At 47.3% G+C, this 12,006-nt stretch overlaps 1 long non-coding RNA gene across 3 annotated transcripts; it reads right to left on the bottom strand.

Moving 5' to 3' along the window:
* Positions 1–1,702: 1,702 nt before the first annotated feature.
* Positions 1,703–11,629, bottom strand: LOC147995579 (uncharacterized). Of its 3 annotated transcripts, XR_015683660.1 has the most exons (5): positions 11,217–11,629; positions 10,021–10,222; positions 9,583–9,639; positions 4,265–4,380; positions 1,703–4,149 (listed from the first exon to the last, which is right to left on the bottom strand). It is a non-coding gene; the product is annotated as an uncharacterized LOC147995579 (long non-coding RNA). The 3 variants fall into 3 exon arrangements; XR_015683662.1 differs by lacking the exon at positions 10,021–10,222 and having other exon boundaries at positions 9,566–9,639; XR_015683661.1 differs by lacking the exon at positions 10,021–10,222.
* Between the last annotated feature and the right edge of the window lie 377 nt (positions 11,630–12,006).

The following is a 12,006-nucleotide window of genomic DNA, read 5'->3' as shown; positions in this document are numbered from 1 at the left end:
TGTATGTGAATGTGTGCACACCCAGGTCCTGTGTGAAGGTGAAAGGTCAATGTGCTGGTTTGAATAAGAACATGGCCCCCATAGGCTCATATATTTGAATACTTGGGAGCAGCAATTATTTGACAGGGATTAGGTGGTGTATCCTTGTTGGAGTAGGTGTGGCCTTGTTGGAGGAAGTGTGTCACTGGGGGTGGGCTCTGAGGTTTCAAATTCTTAAGCCAGCCCAGGTGTCTTTCTCTTCTCGCTGCCTGTCCATCCAGATGTAGAATTCTCACTCCTTCTCCAACATCGTGTCTGCCTATGTGCTGCCATGCTTCCTGCCATGATGATAGCGGACTAAGCTTCTGGACCTGCAAGACAGCCCTAAATAACTGTTTTTCTTTTATTAGAGTTGCTGTGGCTATGATGTCTCTTCACAGCAACAGAAGCCCTAACTAAGACAGTTGAGTCAGGTGTGATAGCTATTCTTGGTTGTCACCTTGACTACATCTGGAATTAACTAAAGCTCAAACAATTGGGCACACCTTTGAGGGATTTGTTTTCTTGATTGGATCATTCAAGGTCACAAGATCAACCCTAAACCTGGGCTGTACCTTTTGGTGGCAACCTATATAGGACATGGAAAAAAGAACAATTCACTTTTTGCCTGCTCGCCCTCCTCACTCTTGCTGGTAAGCTCATTCCTTCACTGCTGTTAGATTCTAGTTCTTTAGGATTCTAATGTATACTGAAGGCCAGCTGAGACATCCAGTCTTGTGAATGGAAGAACTACAGGACTTTCCGTTAGGAGACATCCACTATTAGACTAGCCAGACTATAGTCTGGTCATATTTATTGTATTTATATATGTTCTATCCATATATCTGACATATATATAAAACCTCTAGAGAATTCTAATATATCAGGTGACTTTCTCAACCATTTTCCACCACATTTTTTGAGGCAGGGTCTCTCACTGAATTTGGAGCATGTCAAATCAGCCAGACTGACCGGTCAAGTGGTTCCAGGGCACTGCCTATCTCTGTCCCCCTCTGGCACTGTGGCTACAGGTGCACCAAAAAACCTACCCATCTTTTAACATGGCTGCTGTGGTTCCAGAATCAGGTCCTTAGACTATGTGGCAACCATTCTACCCACTGAGCCATCTCCCCGGTCCCCACTTTTATTTTTAAACAGAAGATTTAAAAGATTTGCTGGATCTGAAATCCTAGGTGAGTAGGTTTGGTTTCTATCAGCATTCAAAAGCTACTTTCTAGCTGGGCCTGCTGGCACATACCTGTAACTCCAGTAGTCAGGATGATGAGGCAGGGGGATTGCAAGTTCCAGGCCAGACTATACTACTTAGAGATTCCGTCTCAAAACATAAAAGCAAACACTTGGGTAAGTATTGTAAAAATATAAAAAATAAAAAGCTGTCTTTTATCCCCCCCCCCACTAGGTTCAGCTCCTCAGTGCCCCAAGATATCTACTAGATATCTTAATTCTCAGTCAGCAAAGCCTCTCACCCGCTTTGCTCCATCTCATATCACACTGCCGAAGGCCTCTCTCTGAGCCTGGCAGCAATCTCTCTACCTATCTAGTTTCCAAGGCAGGTTTCCATGCCAGAAACACACATCCCATCTCCACGGTGGCCCCTTGGCCGCCACACACTCTCCCAAACTCAGTTCTCCACATGAAAAACCACACAGCACAATAACCTTTTACCCAATTGATAAGATATAATTGCCCACCTAAACATACAAAGCCCAGTACCATCCATCCCTTAAGAACATTAATAACAACCTGTAAATACACAGAGTGGAATCTTAACATCACCTGCCCTATTGTCCTGCCACGGCTTCTCTCCCTCTCCCTCCTGTCTCTTCCTCCTTTCCATTCCAGTCTCCTCCTCTTCCTTCAAACTTTTCTCCTGCCCATCCTTCTTTTTCGTCCAATAACAGACTTCCTTCTATCCTGTATCTACCTCACCTGTGACATCAACCCACAGGTAAGCTCCGTGAAAAAGTGCTTGCCTAGCAAGCTCAAGCCTGGGTCAATGCTCTGCCTCCCGCCTCCCCACAAAGCTACTTTCAATTGCTTATTGACTTTTATAGTTTCCAACTGTCAATCAGCAGTCACTCTTGCTACTTCATTCCTGTATGGCTTTTTAAAAACGCACTAAAGATGGGGTTGGGGATTTAGCTCAGTGGTAGAGTGCTTGCCTAGCAAGCGCAAGGCCCTGGGTTCGGTCCCCAGCTCTGAAAAAAAGAAAAAAGAAAAAAAACTGCACTAAAGATGCAGCTATTTACTGTTGCTTTAAAAAAACAAACAACAACAACAACAACAAAACTATGTTAGTATAATGTACCCGGCTATGGGTTTCACTGCACCTAGATGGTTCCTTCTGGGATTCCAACTAGACTCTTGCAAACTGGCTAATGTTAAAACCAGGTGGCTAATGCTTGCTCTACACGCCCCTCCCCAGCTGTGCCCCTGCTCTGGACCGATTTCCCTTCATCTGTCTTCCTCCCTACCCATCCCCTCCCCTTATCTCAAGTTTAATCTGCTGCTCACCGGTCATGCTTTCAGTTCCGAGATTTTAATTTTTATTTCTAGAACTGTCATTTTGTTATTTTTCAAGGTTTCCCTTGATAACCCTGGAACACCACTTCTGCACACACACCATCTATTTTTGTCCTCCACGTCTCCTCGTAAATATTCATACACAGAGCCGGTCTCACGTCTGCTTCCATTATCTGCATTTGCTCTTAGTCAGGAGTCACATTTTCACAGTTAGCTTCTGGGGTCTTCTACTGTCTCCTTCCATTATATTTTTGAGAGTGTGTATGAAAAAAAATGCGGTGGAGATAATCCAATTTCCCCCTTTATTTTGTGCTTTGTTTGCTATAGAGTCGGACCCTCCCACTGCCTGGTGGAGAAGAGCTGGGTACCGTGTTTCTCTTCACACGTAGTTCAGCTGGAATCGAGAGCTGGAATGACCTGGCATCAGCTCCCCTGACAGCCTCTGTCTTCTCTTGTCAGTATTGAGCTCCAGTTTCAGATGGGTTTTATTATTATCTAAGGTCAGCCGCTTCAGCAAGACGGTCAATATGAGAAAACGCGACCACCATGGCCTTCTTCCGTCCGTTTCTTCCATCTCTGCCTTCTAGGAGACCTTAGGTGGGGCGGGTGGGAAGTTGAACGACAGGACACCTCCTCCTCCTGCGTCAGAGCACCCCAGCTCTGCCGGCTTCACTGACTTCCTGTCTTCCAAACTCTAATTTGCCCTACCCACAGCACTCCACTCAAGGCTAAAGTGATTTCCGGTTGACCTTGCAAGGCAGCCCCTTCCTAGACCAGACACTGTGCCAGCTCTGGCTTCCCTTCTGAACTCTGTTCACTGAGGTCCTTTGATCCTACTGCTTTTGATTAGCACATTGAAAGTATAGTTTGGGGCAGACAAGATGACTCAGTGTGGAAAGGTGCCTGCCATCAAGCCTGCCAATTTGGGTTCTATCCCTGGGAACCCACAGTTTAGAAGGAGAGATCCAACTCCCACAGGTTGTCCTCTGACCTCACGTGTGCTTCTGGCATAAAATTGAAGCCTGGTTTTAAAAACCTTTCAGGGATTTTGTTGCTGCTGTCTTGGACCTCTCTCTACGTCATCGCCAGAAATACAAGTCTCTGTAGAGTTACACAGCAGGATCAGTAGACGATTATTAATAAGACTATAGTTACAATACAGATTAGGGCTCTGACACAGCTGTATAGTCCTTAGTCTTTTCTGGCAGGTGACTGTATCAGCCACTTGCCTTATTGCTATGACAAAAATGCATGAGGAAGACAAGTTCAAGGTAGGGGTTATTTTGTCTCACAGCTCAAAGGTGCAGTCGGACCTTGTTGGGGAAGTCAACTGTAGCTGGACATGGGGTCACAATATAGCCAGGAAGCAGAGAGCGGTGCATGCCGGTTCTCAAGCTCTCTTTCTCCTTTTTATTCAGTCTGAAATCCAGCCCATGAGATGTAGCTCACTTCCAATTCTAAGTTAACCTCTGGTGTAATCTTGAAGGTCTCCAGGCATAAGGAGGGAGGAGGGAGGCAGAGTGAACCTGTGGTCTAGCACAGGAGGCTGACACCAGCTGCTTCCCTCCAGGTCGAGTATCCAGGGACCTTTGAGGAAAGAGTGGCTGAGCCCCAGGAACAATGAACCAAGAAACCATTGTTCCTGAGTCTCAGGAACAATGAACCAAGAGGACAGAGCTAAGGACACCACATGTCTACCTACTTTTGGCTCTGGCTCTACTACTCTTTGGGGTGGCTGCTGGGTAACCAGAGGATGGTGACAGAAGATGGTGAAGGGCCCTGGGTGACACAAATATGAAATCCTGGAGGTGGAAAGACCTAGAAAGGTAGAGAGGACACACTTGTGATAACTGTATGATCAATCAGTCATAATTCCCCAAACCCTACAAAGAAAGCTCAGAGTAGACAAGGATGGTATAGGGCATGTGGGGAAAAATGTCAGTAAGACACTCAAGGAGAACTTCTCAAGGGAAAGATGAGGCTCTTATGGCTGAAAGGACCCAAGAAAGGTTCAGCAAGGGCAGTGAAGCCAGGTTCCCACCACAGAGCATCAGTGGAGATGCTAGGGACTAGACGCATGGAGGCTGAAACTAACCCTCCAAAGAGTTCTCTGAAGCAGCCTTATTAGTGACAGCATGACTGAAAACTGTCCTGAAGGCCCCAGAGGAACGAGAGAGAGAGAGAGAGAGAGAGAGAGAGAGAGAGAGAGAGAGAGAGAGAGAGAGACTAGTTCTAGACATTCAAAATAACAAGAAATTTGCCTCTAGCTGCCTTTTTTTTTTTTAAACTACTGGAGGATGCCTTCCACTCAAACGAGAGAGTGAACTATAAAAATATATATGGATCAAGGAAACAGGACATGCAGCTAAGGGTTGGCGAAAGGCTCCTCACAAAACGAGGCCATCTATCTACAAGTTCAGGCTAGCAGGTCCCAAGAAGATGTTTTTCAGATGGCGAACTGGAGAAAGGCTAATGTGAATGAAAATACTAAGACTGGTTAGGGCAAACTGGGGAAGTTTGTGGTTAGAAAATGAGTGGTTCTCGAGCAGAGAACTGCCGAAAATGAAAATAAAATAAACAGAGGTCACCACAGCAAAGGCTGATCATCTCACCCAAATCACGGAAGAAAGGACAGAGGAAGGGAGGTCAGAGGGAGAAAGGGAGCTCCCCGCCTGAGACCTGCGGCTCCTGCCCGCGCAGTCTGAAATAGAAACGTGCCATCATCTGAGCATGCGTGACAGCGAACAGGGGTAGGGGATGGGGGATGGGGGATGAAGGGTTAGGGGAAGGGGGGCGTCAGAGTAGACAGTGAGAAGGTAAAGACAGAAGGAAGCTCTAAGCACAGGCTGGAGACTAGAGTGTCTTGAGTTAGCACTGGGGGAGATGGTAAAAACTGAAAATTAAAAACAGGATTGCAAGAGCTGGAGAAACCAGAATAAAGCTCGAGTCTCAAGTTTTCCTGGGCAGATCTGATTCCAACAGGGTCACTGAAGGCAGCTGTGTCGGGCAGCTGGGTGAGGGTATCTGTGTAGGGATATTCTCAGGGTTATTTTTGCAACCGTTAAACCGTTTAAACCAAGTCTTAAGCCATTTCACTTTTAAAAGTTACATAAAAGGCTGCTGTGTTGCCCACTGGTAGAATACTTGCCTAGCAGGCAGGGGGCACTTGGTTTGAGCTTTAGTACTGCCCAACAACTACTGGGGGCCAGGGAGGTAGTCCAGTACAAACATGAAGACTCAAACCGAATCCCAGCACCCACATAAAAAGTTCCCAGTTTTATGGGAACAGGGACAGGAGGATGGCTGAGATTTACTGGCTATCTGCCTTGTTTCAGGTTATAATAGATATTATTATATTATTGGAGCATGGGAAACTAAGATACCCCATCTTTCTCTGGATCCACATATGTATGGATGGGAGAGCTGACACTTGTGTACACACACACACACACACACACACACACACACACACATAAACAACACAACAAACAAACCATAGTAAGAGAACACACCATCCCCAAAGCCACACCTTGCACAAGGAAGCATTATAATGGTCACCTATACTCAGGTCCTAAGCACAGGGCCTAGAGTTTCAGCTGAGCCTCCTAGGACACTTAACATAGCCATTAGTTGATCTTCTGAAAGAGTCTGAGTCGAGGAGCATACAGTAGGCTTGCCCAGGCAGCCCTGCCCTGTGAGCCTTTGCAAACACCCAGGCTGCTACCCCTAAGGGCCATCTCCAGAGTTGGGGGAGCGGTTGCACAAGCAGAGCTGTGCCTCTCCATACCTTCTGCATATCTGTGGTAGAGAAAACAAAAATTAAACCATAAACACACCACAGCTGTTAGCTTCGTAAGAGGAAATAAACGCCTGCCAATCACTGTCAGCAGAGGAAGCCAGCCTTCATCATGTCCTGGCAGAGCGACATCTGGGTAGAGCCCAACCCATTCTGTTGGCAGTCACCCCAGAGGGTTGGGGGACTTGTCAGCTCTCAGCTCAGGCCTGGCCATCAGGAAGAAGAGCAGGAGGCACACCAGGGTCATGAAGCTGAACAGAGCCTGCCAGATCTTCCCCTTCAGTTGGAGTGGAGTTGGTGAACAAATGGGGGAAGGAAGGAAGAAAAAAAGGAGAAAATGGTGAATTCGGAATCACATCAATCTGAGCTTAAATACTAGTGACCCCAGACTGACTTCAAATTGTACGGTTTGGAGCAGGCAGTAGCCTTGTGTTTCCCAGCCCTCATTGTCTTCCTTCCAGCACAGATGTTCAGTCTGTGGGTTGAAAATCAAACCTCAGCTGAGAATGGTGTCCCACGCCTTTAATCTTAGTACCTAGGAGGCAGAAACAGGCAGATCCCCACGTTCAAGCCTGGCCTAGTTTATAGAATGAATTTTAGGTCTTCTAGAGAGACACAGAGAAACCCTGTCTCAAAATAAAGAAAAACAAAAATAAATAGAGAAAGGAAGGAAGGACAGAAGGAAAGAAGGACAAAGGAAAGAGAAAGACAGACAGACAGACAGAAAGAAAGAAAGAAAAAAAGAAAGAAAGAAAGGTGAAAACCTCTACACAAAATGGTCCCTTGCCATTTTGAGAGGTTAAGTAGTTTGCCTCAGATGTCACAGCTGATAGGGACCAACCAGGATGGAAACTCCTTGGTGTGGATCTGAAGTGTGACCAGAGAGCCCCTTGGCCAATGTTATACAGCTCTATAGCTCAGGAGGGGGGGTCTTTGGCCCACAGAGCCCTCACGAATGGGCCAAAGAGAAGGAAGGAGATGATGGTGTACTCATCACTGAGGAACCCTGTGGAAGCAGGTGTCAAGCCTGCAGCTGCAGGAAGCTGTCCAGCCATGGAGTCACCACTGAGGCATAGATGCCTTTCTTCACTGTGTGATCCTGAACTTCTCTCAGAGATAAAACTTCCCGGAAGGGCTTTAAAAGGGACGTTTGAGCTTGGATGTCTGTGAAAACATTCTGAATTATGTAAGTCCCAGCAGTGTGTGGAGTCGGAGAGAACAGAGCCTCCTAGCTGGAGATCCCAGGCCTAGCTTTCTGACACACTATAGACTGACCAGCAGGCTGGGGAGACGATGCAGCCCATAGAGTGCTTGCCTAAAGTGGGGAACCCTGAGTTACATCCCCAGCATAGCATAACTGGGAGCAAACCTTTAATCCCAGCACTTGGAAGGCGACTTGGGACATCCACGACTTCAAGGCTATCTTCCACCACCTAGAGAGTCTGAGCCCCAGTGGTTTTTCTCTGAAGCACCTCCTGTACCATTCAACCAGATGTTTGATATACCCCAGGAGAAAGGCAGCCTTTGTAAGTGGCTCATATGCGGCACCTCGGTAAACACCCTCCCACCTGCCTCCACTCTCTTACACTCCAGGGCTATAGAATCCAGTAACTCGATGGGGAAATGGGTCAACCCTACTTATCTGGAGAGGGATGACCAAGTTCAATTTCAAGGGGAGTTGTCAACAGGTCCAAAATCCAGAATCTCCCAACACATACATTTATCTATTTATCTATTTATTTACTTACTTATTTCCTTTTCCTTTTCCTTTTTTATTTCAAGACAGGGAGCTCAGAGATCTACCTGCCTCTGTCTCCTGAGAGCTGGGACTAAAGGCATGACTACCATCTGGCTCCTAACACATTTTTAAGCTATAGAAATCAGTGAAGCTATGTGAGGCCACAGAGGAAGGAGATTCAGAGTGGGCAGTGATGTGCTTAACACTGTCTGCAATGTCCCTGCCTCACTGGGGCGGGGGCGGGGCTGCATTGCTTTTCTGTTGCTGGAATAAACACTATAACTCAACTTGTAGAAGAAAGAGTTTGTTTTGGCTTACAGTTTCAGAGGGTTAAAATCTATAATGGCAGGGCAGACAGAGAGAGAGAGAGAGAGAGAGAGAGAGAGAGAGAGAGAATGAATATTGAGCATGGGAGAGGCTCTGAACCCTCTTAAGTCCACCCCTAACAATGTACTTCTCCAGCAATGCTGAACCTCCCAGACCTTTGCAAACTGAGAATCCAGTGTTCAAATGCCAGAGCCCATGGGCAACATTCTCATACAAACACTTCAAGGACCCAATGGGCTGAGCCAAGGAGAAACTGAAGGGTAAAGTGAAAGGATGATTGCATGCAGCGAGGACGGGTCCCAGAGTGGAGGGACAAGGGGCTCCTACTCACACGGAAGACTCCTCACACTCCCAGTGGTATTGCCTAGAGGCCAGCGGACAGCTGTAAGTGGTGCTTAGTATGAAATCACCCTTCTTCATACATGCCATGCTTGAAGACTTGGCAGAGAACCAAAGCTTATAATGAGATAGCACAGGGCTGGAGAGATGGCTCGGTAGTTAAGATCACTGGCTTCTCTTCCATATGACCCTGGTTCAAATCTCAGTACGCACATGGTAGCTCACACCTGTCTGCATCTAGTTCCAGGGCTTCAGACACCCTCGCACAGACATACATGCTAGCAGTGCATGCAAAATAAAAACAAATTTGAGAGAGAGAGAGAGAGAGAGAGAGAGAGAGAGAGAGAGAGAGAGAGAGAGAGAGAAGAGATAGCTTATACTAGGTCACCTAGAAGAAGTGGGGAACTGTAGTTTAGGCTGGTTTAATCTGGCTCCCGGTGGTATTCTCTCCACTGGACCCTCTCTTTCACTGGTCTTGCACCCACTCAAGTGCTTGTCCTTTTGGGACCTTCCTCTTAGCCATCTGCTTAGATGCAAACAGACAAACAGGCAGGAGGCACAACATCAAAGATGCAACGGACTCTTGAGTCCCACAGGCTGGTGAAGAGAGGGCTGGAGGATTGGTCTTTGATCCAGAACTTAGACGTCTAGAGTCTTTTCTCTGCTGTGGCCTCCAGGTCAGTGTTGTTCTCAGGGGAGGAGTGGGAGGAGGGGGAAGAAAGTCATCCTTGAGATCAGAGCTCTCATTGCCCTCAGCATAAGCTCTACCCTGAGGCTAAGGCAGCATCCTGGTGTAGGACTACTTCAGTCTGACCCTTACCTGATCCCTGCAGGAGTCCTCCAGGGAGTCCAGAGACAGTTTCTCAAGTTTCCATGTCTGTAAAGTGATGACACATAGGTCCTTCTCAGGGGACAAGTCAAGAGGTATCTGTTGCCAGCCCTGCATGCCTCCTCGGAGGAGGAGGAGGAGGAGGAGGAGGGGGGAGGAGGAGGAGGAAGGGGGGAGGAGGAGGAGGAGAAGGAGGGGGGGAGGAGGAGGAGGAACAGGAGAAAAAGGAGGAGGAGGAAGAGGAGGAGGAGGAGAAGGAGGAGGGGGGAGGAAGAGGAGGAGGAACAAGAGAAAAAGGAGGAGGAGGAGGAGGAGGAGGAGGAGGAGGAGGAGGAAAGGGTCTGTCTCCAGGCTACCTTACAGGGCTGTGGACTCTGAAGCCAAGAGGCAGGGAGGCTGTGGGTCTATATGAAGGGTGACTGCACATACCAGTGGAGCTCTGTGGATTAAGTAAGACTTCCCTGCAGTCTCCTACCCAGAGGGGATGGATCTCTTCAGGTACCACTTGATCTGGGTTTGGCCTTGTAACTTGGCCAATGGTCTATGACAGATGTGATATTGAATGATTGTTTTTCTACATGGCTGTTGGGTCCAGATCCAGTAGTCATATGGAGAGGTTGGAGCAAATACTCTGGAAAGGATACCGAAAGGCAAACTGAGGCCCAAGCCAGCTGCCAGACTTATCAGCAGGGCAGCTGGGGGCAGACAGCAACAGTCCTCCCACCAAGGGCCCTCTCCCCTTGTGTTCACTGAGTCTACCATGACCAGGGAAGCAGAATAGGTCAGACTAGCCAAACCCTGTCAAGCCCTGGAAGCAAGTCATCAAAACGTACCATTAGAAAACAACCGCCATCCCACCCAAATTTTTTTAAATTTAATTTTTTGTTATGCGTACGTGTGTTCTGCTTGCTTGTATAGCTGTGTGCCACGAGCATGTTGTCCCTACAGAGGCAAGAAGAGGGCTTCAGATTCCCGAAATTGGAGTTTTAGACTGTTGTGAACTGTCATGTGGGTGTTGGGAACTGAACTTGGGTCCTCTGCCGATCCATCTCTCCATCCCTGACATTTGGCTATTTTAAGTCACTAAATCTCAGTACTTCATTTTAGGACGGTAGGTGACAAATAACTGTCACTTGCCTGCCATCAACTGAGTCAGACTTTTCTAATCTAATTACCTCCTGACCCCTGGGAAATATTAAGGCCATGAAGATGTGCTAGACACACCTGAGACAATCTAGCCTCTCATGCGGGTCACTGTGTTATCTCAGATAGGTCTCTCAATGTCTCTAAACACCATCTTCCCTCATCAGTAAGAGAGCTAACAAGAGCATGTGCCTTCAGTGTAAGGGCTATCATGAGTTTGGAATAAAGCTCAGCTCCTGATGCTTGCTTCATGCTCAGCAGATGCATGAAGCCATTGTGATTGGTTACATGCATACTCCATGCAGACCCTGATCATATAATGAGAAGACTGAACAAGACATACAGAGATGACCTGCACAGGGCTTATATTCCAGGGAAGACAGGGCAATATAGGAAAACAAGATGAGAGCAGATAGAGGATGTAATAAAGACCTGGGGTAAGGGGAAGTAATAGTCAGGGTTCTCTAGAGTAACAGACTTACGAAGCCAGAGCCAGCAGAAAGGGCATCTTCCATGTCTTTATATAAGATCCCAACAGAAGGTGTAACCACATTAGAGGTGGGTCTTCTCGCCTCAGAAATCCAGATTAGGGGTTGGGGATTTGGCTCAGTGGTAGAGCGCTTGCCTAGCAAGCACAAGGCCCTGGGTTCAGTCCCTAGCTCCAAAAAACAAAACAAAACAAAACAAAAAACAAAAAACAACAAAAAAAAATCCAGATTAGTAGTGGATCTTCCAACTTCTAGTGAAGCAAAAAATCCCTCATGGGTGTGCCTCTTGATCTTGGAGTTTGAATTAATTCCAGATGTCATCAAGTTGACAACCAAGAATTGCCATCACAGACGGCTACCAGATCAGGAGACATCTAAGGCTAGAAAGAGCCACTCTTAGGAAGAGCAGATGTCTAAGGGAGAGCAGTGTATGCAAAGGTCGGGGGGTGGAGCTCCAGAACTCAGAGGAATCTAGTGCTACCACTGCACTGTGGAGAGAGGTGAGTGGGAGGAGTCAGTCTTGATAGATGACAGCAGGGTTATTACAGCAGAGACAACTGATACAAGCCCAGGTTAGGAATGGACTCAGAGCAATGGCCAGTGTGTGAGGGCCTCAGAGTAACTGGAAAACCCTTACCACTCCAGTTCATCATTTGAGCAGTCTGCGTTCTTACACCTCCTAGTCCCACTTGGGAGCATACCCCTCAGTCTTCCATAGACTTCCTCTTCCTCTTACCTAGGGCCCTAGCTGTTTGGGAAGACATCCAGACGATGACCTGTGGCT

The sequence above is a fragment of the Rattus norvegicus genome, chromosome 3, assembly GCF_021556685.1.
Source record: "Rattus norvegicus strain SHRSP/BbbUtx chromosome 3, alternate assembly SHRSP_T2T, whole genome shotgun sequence".
Taxonomy (NCBI): Eukaryota; Metazoa; Chordata; class Mammalia; order Rodentia; family Muridae; genus Rattus; species Rattus norvegicus.
Note: the sequence above shows the minus strand (reverse complement) of the source record. Positions and strands in the feature narration are given on the sequence as shown.